This window comes from Anomaloglossus baeobatrachus, chromosome 2 (assembly GCF_048569485.1).
Source record: "Anomaloglossus baeobatrachus isolate aAnoBae1 chromosome 2, aAnoBae1.hap1, whole genome shotgun sequence".
Taxonomy (NCBI): domain Eukaryota; kingdom Metazoa; phylum Chordata; class Amphibia; order Anura; family Aromobatidae; genus Anomaloglossus; species Anomaloglossus baeobatrachus.
The window spans coordinates 10,942,249-10,951,611 of record NC_134354.1 but is presented as its reverse complement, the minus strand read 5'-3'; the positions used below and the strand labels follow the sequence as shown (position 1 = coordinate 10,951,611).

At 47.8% G+C, this 9,363-nt stretch overlaps 1 long non-coding RNA gene across 1 annotated transcript in view; it reads right to left on the bottom strand.

The window, feature by feature from the left end:
* Positions 1-938: 938 nt before the first annotated feature.
* The window catches only part of LOC142290839 (uncharacterized), a 260,413-nt gene continuing 251,988 nt past the window's right edge, over positions 939-9,363 (bottom strand). The window contains exon 3 of the long non-coding RNA XR_012750392.1: positions 939-3,128. This is a non-coding gene — a long non-coding RNA (uncharacterized LOC142290839). The remainder of the gene's footprint in view (positions 3,129-9,363) is intronic.

Sequence of the window (9,363 nt, the reverse complement as noted above, 5' to 3'; positions counted from 1 at the left end):
ACACTATTTTAGCATTATTTGGACACTATTTTAGCATTATTTGGGCACTCTGTTTTAGCATTATTTGGACACTATTTTTGCATTATTTTGGCACTCTATTTTAGCATTATTTGGACACTATTTTAGCATTATTTGGGCACTCTCTTTTAGCATTATTTGGATACTATTTTAGCATTATTTGGGCACTTGGTTTTAGCATTATTTGGACACTATTTTTGCATTATTTGGGCACTCTATTTAGCATTATTAGGGCACTCTATTTTAGCATTATTTCGACACTCTATTTGAGCATTATTTGGGCACTCTATTTTACCATTATTTGGGCACTCTATTTTACCATTATTTGGGCACTCTCTTTTAGCATTATTTGGACACTATTTTACCATTATTTGGGCACTCTATTTTAGCATTATTTGGGCACTATTTTAGCATTATTTGGGCACTCTCTTTTAGCATTATTTGGATACTATTTTAGCATTATTAGGGCACTCTATTTTAGCATTATTTCGACACTCTATTTGAGCATTATTTAAACACTCTATTTTAGCATTATTTGGACACTCTATTTTGGCATTATTTGGGCACTCTGTTTTAGCATTATTTGGACACTATTTTAGCATTATTTGGACACTATTTTAGCATTATTTGGACACTATTTTAGCATTATTTGGGCACTCTGTTTTAGCATTATATGGTTCAGGATTATTTTACACTGTGGTGCGGTATTCTTTGGGCGTTTAATGGCATTATTGAATACAGCACAGGTGCCCTGATTATTAATTGAGCTAGAGGAAAAGGTTTTCATAAGCATCCATTAGAGCCCAGGATTTTGCAGCTGTGCCCCTAATCAATAATATAAAGGAAACTTACGTCTAAGTTAACAAGAGAATTCAGACGCAAATTGGAATACTTGATTTTAATAATACATTTTTCAGCCTTTTCCACCAGCAGATATCAGTAATGATGATGTTATCTTCTGTGCTCCGGTGACAATCACCAGCAAGACATGAGTTAAATATTGCTGAGGATTTACTATATTTTTGTGATGGCCACTTCCTGAAAATATTCGTTCACCACAGGAAGCCTCCTCCTCACGACGAGAGAAGAGACTACAGGGCGCTGATACGATCTGCGTTACACCGAGGCAGTATATATATACGCGGCACAGCGATAGACGACGGCTCATCTGTAGGACGCCAACACAAAAACCACAGAGAAGTTAGAACAAACAGTAACCCACAAATAACGACACCAGAATATCACAAGGAAATGGCAAAAATAAAAAAGACCAGCTGTCACGTGGAGTTTTGCACAAACTTCGGCAACTGTCATGGCGGCCTCGAGCTCTGTTCAGATTGCACATTCTGACACTCCGCCTGATGGTTTCTCTGGTGTATGGGATCAACACGGGCAAATTCAGGCAATGACCTGCTGTGTGCTGATTCATAGGCAGGCTAGCAAGAGTTAATCTCTGCTGGTCTGCTTGTTCCTTTGGTCACATGTTGTGGGGAAACCTATCACATCTGCTCCCCTCCTATTTATGCTGATGGAAACCTTCTACCCATGCCAGCTATAGTTTATTCTATGTTGGTCTGTGATGTGTGGTGAACATTGTGCTCATTGCTTGGTGCGGTTGTGGATTTTACCCCTGTTTTGTAGCTTCCTTCTTGCTCTTGTTTTTCCTCCTGAATCTCTTATTGTCATTACCTTTCCGTGTGCATGTGGTGTGACAGAGTTTTGGTTTTCCCTTGTCTGTCTTTATCTGTGGGTTTCATCATACTCATGTCTCAAACGGGAGGATCAGATCAGGACTGGTCAGGAGCAGAGCCAGGAAAGAGGCTCAGGCCTCTCCACCATTAGGAGTATCCCTGAGGTTAGGGATAGCATAGGGTCCCCTAGCTTGAGGAACAGCCTAGGAGCCCCAGTGCCTAGTTATCTCAAAGTCACCATGACACCAGTATACTGGCGGCAGTACGTACAACATAATGGCAACCATTAAGACTCTCTTTCTGCCTTGCACTCATTTCACTTATTTTTCTTGAGATCTAAGTGAGACCCCATAAGTGGAACACCCTTTATAGCCATTATAAAGCCCCAACTGAGAGCCCCAACAAGAAGCCACATAGGGCAACATTTTATCAGAGATCTTTTAGTAGAAGGCTCTGTATGTCATAGTAATCTATTTACAGTCTCCTCCGATCCCACAGGGTGCGTGTACTGTAAGCTCACGACACCATCTCTCACACAAGCTTCTTCCGGCCACTGTCAAGTCTTCTTGAGTGTCACCCTGGCCGGTTTCTTTGCTGGCAGTGAGACTAGCTTTCTCTCTCCCACTGGCAGGTCTCAGTACACACAGGACACACTCTTACACCTCGGTCACTTGTCACAGCAATGGCTTATTTCTCATGTAAGGTATGATCCCTGGCTGGCCTGGGCATGTGCTAGGCAACTACATCAGACACTCAACACTCTTCCTGGCAACTTCACCTCCCTTTCTCCTCAAGGATCAGCGTCACCTCCAGGGCCCTGGCACTTGCCCGGGTGCGCCGGGTATTGACGCTGGCCCTGCTCCTCTCCTTATGAGTCCTCTTCCAGAGACAATCACAGTGGCAATCTCCCCTACATAACAAGGCCAGCATACAATTGCCGATGTATCTGCCACTACCCATTTACTAGTCCCAGCGTCACTTCTGTTCCATCTACATGTCTCTGAAACTGATTATAAATGATGGGAACATTCACTACAAACCTTGCTCTCTCACATGCTCTGTCTAGTCTAGACAATGGATCAACTTTTATGCCAACAAGCACTGTGCATCACAACAATGACCACGCACACCCGCCGTCATCTTCCAAATAATCCCCCTTGCTACCTGGAGCACTTATAGTTTAAAACAGCTAAATATGCAAGCCACAAACACAATGAAGGATTTATATAATTTTCATTGGCTGATACATTTACGCATCTTCTTCAGAATTCCAAAAACTTGAAGAAGCCAAGCTGCAGTTTAAAGCATGGTGGAATTACATTTTGCCAACTTAAGTTTCTGATGAGACATGATGGGTATTTCAGATTGCTTTAGATAACAGAAAGGTTACTTCAATTCCCACAAGTCATTAGATAAATTCTGTAAAATACAAAGAAGAAAATATATCAAACCATTAATTACTGATATAAAACGCTAAATATTTCTAAAAACACCTCAAATGCAAGGATATAATAAAATATGTTTATTTGTTATATAAAAATAGATATATTAACAAGCATTTTTTTCTGGGGGTGGATGTCGCACCCATCGCTGTTCCCTAAAAGGAAAAATAATAATGGTCTTTTTATAATAAATTGTCAACTTAAATAATATAAAATCAGATTGTGAGACACAAAATTGCAGCCATAATTTGTAGCTGGGTTTGCAGTGCACATTATTAACGCGTTTTAGGTCACATGAAAACACAGGATCCCTTTGTAACATTTATCAACTAATAGTGTCATTAGTTACAAAGTCTCCTAACTTATGCTGAACAGAAAGTCTGTGAATTGGGTTCCAACAATGAAGTCTCCAATTCTTCCCTTTTGGTGGTGATGTTGGAGCACCTGATGCCTCCTAGAAATTACTTGAATTCTCCAGAACTATGGATCTTCTCTGGCCTCGTTATTTTCAGAACTATTATAAAGACTTTTTTAGGTTTTATGTATTTTTTGCTCTGGTGGTTTAGGTAGCAGTTGAAGATCTCTAGGGAGTTTCCACCTTTTGGACTCTTTGATGGTCTCTGCAATCAGAAGGACAGGAACTGAAATAATGGATTTTTTTTTACCTGCCCCGTGATTGGTCACAAGATAAAAAATCAGGTCCCGAATCCATTGAAAAAAAAAACCTAACTGAGCACAGATAGACTTTAGGAGATTGGGAACATATGCTCTTGTGTAAAGAAGACACATTGATGACATGAACAGTGATGGTAGAACCTCTCTCCACCGCACATGGTGATGGTCGCCTCCTCGCAGCACACAGATAGAATGGCTGAGAAATGACACGTGTGGACACAAGTTCAGCCAAAGAATGGGAACGGATAAGGGACAGAACCAGTCTGGCCCCAAGGGGAACTGCGGAATCTCCAGTGGGCCCAGTGCAACAGGGGGTCCCTCACCCCATAGGAGTATTCGAAAGAATACATTTGACACATTGTGTACAAAAGCCGCGTCTCATCATTATTTTACCAAAGTTACCCACTTTACTATTACATGGCAGCATAGGCAAGATTGTGAAATATCTGCATGTACTGGGCAGAGTCCATGTTACTGGGCGGCTTTAGCTCCGCAGTCCAATTCAAGACTTCATATAATAGTAGATATTGTAAAACCAGAGACAATGTGCAACATGCAACTAACATGCAACTAACATGCAACTAACATGCAACTAACATGCAACTAACATGCAACTAACATGCAATTAACATGCAAGGAAACCACTGAGCAATGTAAATGATGGCGCAAAAACGAAAAAAATAAATATATGTAACACAAATGTACCCTAGATAATTCTACAGTAACCAGGAAAATACTGTATATCATTGTATTTAAATATATTCCATGTAAATAAATAAATACATTGTGCTAAAAAACAAGGCTAGGATATACATATAAATGTAACTATATATGGTGCCTTGCGAAAGTATTTGCCCCCCTTGAATTTTTCAACCTTTTCCCACATTTCAGGCTTCAAACATAAAGATAAAATGTGAATGTTCTGGTGAAGAATCTACAAGTGACACAATTGTGAAGAGGAAGGAAATTTATTGCTTATTTTACACTTTTATAAAAAACTAGAAGGTGGCCGGATTCTACGCATCGGGTATTCTAGAATTTACGTATTGTGTAGTTAATGTATGATTTTTGTTATATATATATATATATAGATGTTGTTGTGTGTAGTTACCAAGTGTTTGTGTAGGGCGCTGTACATGTTCTGGGTGTTGTCTGGGTGTGGCGGGGGGTGAGAGCGGTGTTGTTTGTGTGTTGCGTTGTTTGTGGAGCGCTGTGTGTGTAGCATTGTGTGTGTGTGTTGCGCGGTTTGTGTGTGTGTGGTGTGTTTTGGGGGGAGGTATGTTTTGTGCAATGTGTGTGTTGTGCAGTATGTGCATATATTTGTGTGTGCAGCGTTGTCTGTGTGTGGGTGTCTGTGTAGGGCAGTTGTTTGTGGTTCCCAGTGTGTGTGTGTGTGTGGTGTGTTGTGCAGTGCGCGCACGTGTGTGTGTGTGTTGGGGGGAGGTGTGCACTCCCCATCGTGCTCCATCCCCTATGCTGTGCACCCCCCATCGTGCTACATCTCCCATCCTGCGCACTCCCAAACGAGCTCCATCCGCCATGCTGCGCACTCCCAAACGTGCTCCATCCGCCATGCTGCGCACTCCCAAACGTGCTCCATCCGCCATGCTGCGCACTCCCAAACGTGCTCCATCCGCCATGCTGCGCACTCCCAAACGTGCTCCATCCGCCATGCTGCGCACTCCCAAACGTGCTCCATCCGCCATGCTGCGCACTCCCCATCGTGCTCCATCCCCCATGCTGCGCACTCCAAAAAGTGCTCCATCCGCACGCTGCGCACTCCCCATCGTGCTCCATCTCCCATGCTGCGCACTCCCAAACGTGCTCCATCCGCCATGCTGCGCACTCCCAAATGTGCTCCATCCACCATGCTGCGCACTCCCAAATGTGCTCCATCCGCCATACTCCGCACTCCCCATCGTGCTCCATCCCCATGCAGCGCACTCCCCATCGTGCTCTATCCCCTATGCTGCGCACCCCCCATCGTGCTCCATCTCCCATGCTGCGCACTCCCAAACATGCTCCATCCGCCATGCTGCGCACTCCCAAACGTGGTCCATCCGCCATGCTGCGCACTCCCAAACGTGCTCCATCCGCCATACTCCACACTTCCCATCGTGCTGCATCCCCCATGCTGCGCACTCCCAAACGTGCTCCATCCGCCATGCTGCGCACTCCCAAACGTGCTCCATCCGCCATGCTGCGCACTCCCAAACGTGCTCCATCCGCCATGCTGCGCACTCCCCATCGCGCTCCATCCCCCATGCTGCGCACTCCCAAACGTGCTCCATCCGCCATGCTGCGCACTCCCCATCGTGCTCCATCCCCCATGCTGCGCACTCCCAAACGTGCTCCATCCGCCATGCTGCGCACTCCCCATCGTGCTCCATCTCCCATGCTGCGCACTCCCAAACGTGCTCCATCCGCAATACTGCGCACTCCCAAACGTGCTCCATCCGCCATGCTGCGCACTCCCAAACGTGCACCATCCGCCATACTCCGCACTCCCCATCGTGCTCCATCCCCCATGCAGCGCACTCCCCATCGTGCTCCATCCCCTATTCTGCGCACCCCCCATCGTGCTCCATCTCCCATGCTGCGCACCCCCAAACGTGCTCCATCCGCCATGCTGCGCACTCCCAAATGTGGTCCATCCGCCATGCTGCGCACTCCCAAACATGCTCCATCCGCCATACTCCGCACTCCCCATCGTGCTGCATCCCCCATGCTGCGCACTCCCAAACGTGCTCCATCTGCCATGCTGCGCACTCCCAAACGTGCTCCATCCGCCATGCTGCGCACTCCCAAACGTGCTCCATCCAAACGTGCTCCATCCGCCATGCTGCGCACTCCCAAACGTGCTCCATCCGCCATGCTGCGCACTCCCAAACGTGCTCCATCCGCCATGCTGCGCACTCCCAAATGTGCTCCATCCGCCATGCTGCGCCAGCATCAGCCTCTCTACCCGCAGCATCAGCCTCTCTGCCCGCAGCATCAGCCTCTCTGCCCGCAGCATCAGCCTCTCTCCTCCCAGCATCAGCCTCTCTCCCCGCAACATCAGCCTCTCTCCCCGCAGCATCAGCCTCTCTCCCCGCAGCATCAGCCTCTCTGTACCCAGCATCAGCCTCTCTGTCCCCAGCATCAGCCTCTCTGTCCCCAGCATCAGCCTCTCTCATCCCAGCATCAGCCTCTCTGTCCCCAGCATCAGCCTCTCTGTCCCGAGCATCAGCCTCTCTGTCCCCAGCATCAGCCTCTCTGTCCCGAGCATCAGCCTCTCTGTCCCCAGCATCAGCCTCTCTGTCCCCAGCATCAGCCTCTCTGTCCCCAGCATCAGCCTCTCTGTCCCCAGCATCAGCCTCTCTGTCCGAGCATCAGCCTCCCTGTCCCCAGCATCAGCATCTCTCATCCCAGCATCAGCCTCTCTGTCCCCAGCATCAGCCTCTCTGTCCCCAGCATCAGCCTCTCTGTCCCCAGCATCAGCCTCTCTGTCCCCAGCATCAGCCTCTCTCATCCCAGCATCAGCCTCTCTGTCCCCAGCATCAGCCTCTCTGCCCCCAGCATCAGCCTCTCTGTCCCCAGCATCAGCCTCTCTGTCCCCAGCATCAGCCTCTCTGTCCCCAGCATCAGCCTCTCTGTCCCCAGCATCAGCCTCTCTCATCCCAGCATCAGCCTCTCTGTCCCCAGCATCAGCCTCTCCATCCCAGCCTTCCCCAGGATCAGCCTCTCTCCTCCCAGCCTCCTCCAGCACGCCATGCTCCTCTGCCGACACTCACACACCCGATCGCATACACACACACACCCACACACACCCGATCGCATACACTCACACACACCCGATCGCATACACTCACACACACCCGATCGCATACACTCACACACACCCACACACACCCGATCGCATACACTCACGCACACACACATTGACGATATTGCACATACGCGCTCATACTCACAACATCCGGAGATACCACATGCCTCTGGCCATGTGATCCTCCGACAGGTCCTGGAAGGTCACAACAGCACAGTATCGAGGCCGAGAAGCAAGCGATATCGCCGGATGCTGTGAGTGTGTGGATGCGATGTGATGTATGTGTGAGGTGTGTGTGAGAGTGAGTGTGAGCCGGTGTACACTGGTAACTATGATACACATCGGGTAACCAAGGGACCTTAGTTACCCGATGTGTATAATGGTTAACAGCGTTCACGGGCTCCGTGAAGATCCCAGCATCGCAAGGTTATGTCTGGCGCTGCTGGGATCGTGACGGAGCCGGTGTAGAAGCAAGCGATATCCCAGGATGTTGTGAGTGTGTGGATGTGATGTGTGAGGTGTGTGAGTGAGTGTGATCTGATGTGTGTGTGTGTACTCACCTGGGAGTCGGAGCTACGTGTCAGTTGGGCAAGAGCGAGCGTGGATTGCGTGAGGGGGCGGGGCCTGCAGAGAGCCGGGGCGAGAGGCCAATCCGTGGGGGGGGGGGCGGGGCCATGGCGAGCCCAGCGGCCAATCAGCTTTGTGTCACCGTAAGGACACAATTTTGGAGCATGACAGACAGACAGACAGACAGATAGACAGACAGACAGAATAAGGCAATTATATATATAGATAAATAACTGAAAATTGTGGTGTGCAATATTATTCATCCCCTGTAAGTGAATCCTTTGTAGCGCCCCCTTTTGCTGCGATTACACCTGCAGTCTCTTGGGGTATGTCTCTATCAGTTTTGCACATGGAGAGGTGAAATTCTCGCCCATTCTTCCTGTGTAAACAGCTGGAGCTGAGTGAGGTTGGATGGAGGCGTTTGTGAACAGCATTTTTCAGCTCTTTCCACAGATTCTCGATTGGGTTCAGGTCTGGACTGTGACTTGGCCATTCTAACACCTGGATACGGTTATTTGTGAACCATTCCATTGTAGATTTTGCTTTATGTTTGGGATCATTGTCTTGTTGGAAGACAAATCTCCGTCCCAGTCTCAGGTCTTTTGCAGACTCCAACAGCTTTTCTTCAAGAATGGTCCTGTATTTGGCTCCATCCATCTTCCCATCAATTTTACCATCTTCCCTGTCCCTGCTGAAGAAAAGCAGGCCCAAACCATGATGCTGCCTCCACCATGTTTGACGGTGGGGATGGTGTGTTCAGGGTGATGAGCTGTGTTGCTTTTATCATTTGGCATTGTGCCCAAATAGTGTGATTTTGGTTTCATCTGAGCAGAGCACCTTCTTCCACATGTTTGGTGTATCCCAGGTGGCTTGTGGGAAACTTTAAACAACACTTTTTATGGATATCTTTTATAAATAGCTTTCTTCTTGCCACTCTTCCATAAAGGGCAGATTTGTGCAGTGTATGACTGATTGTTGTGCTATGGACAGACTCTCCCACCTCAGCTGTAGATCTCTGCAGATCATCCAGAGGGATCCTGGGCCTCTTGGCTGCATCTCTGATCAGTCGTCTTCTTGTGTGAGATGACAGTTTGGATGGACGGCCGGGTCTTGGTAGATTTGCAGTGGTATGATGCTCCTTCCATTTCAATATGATCGCTTG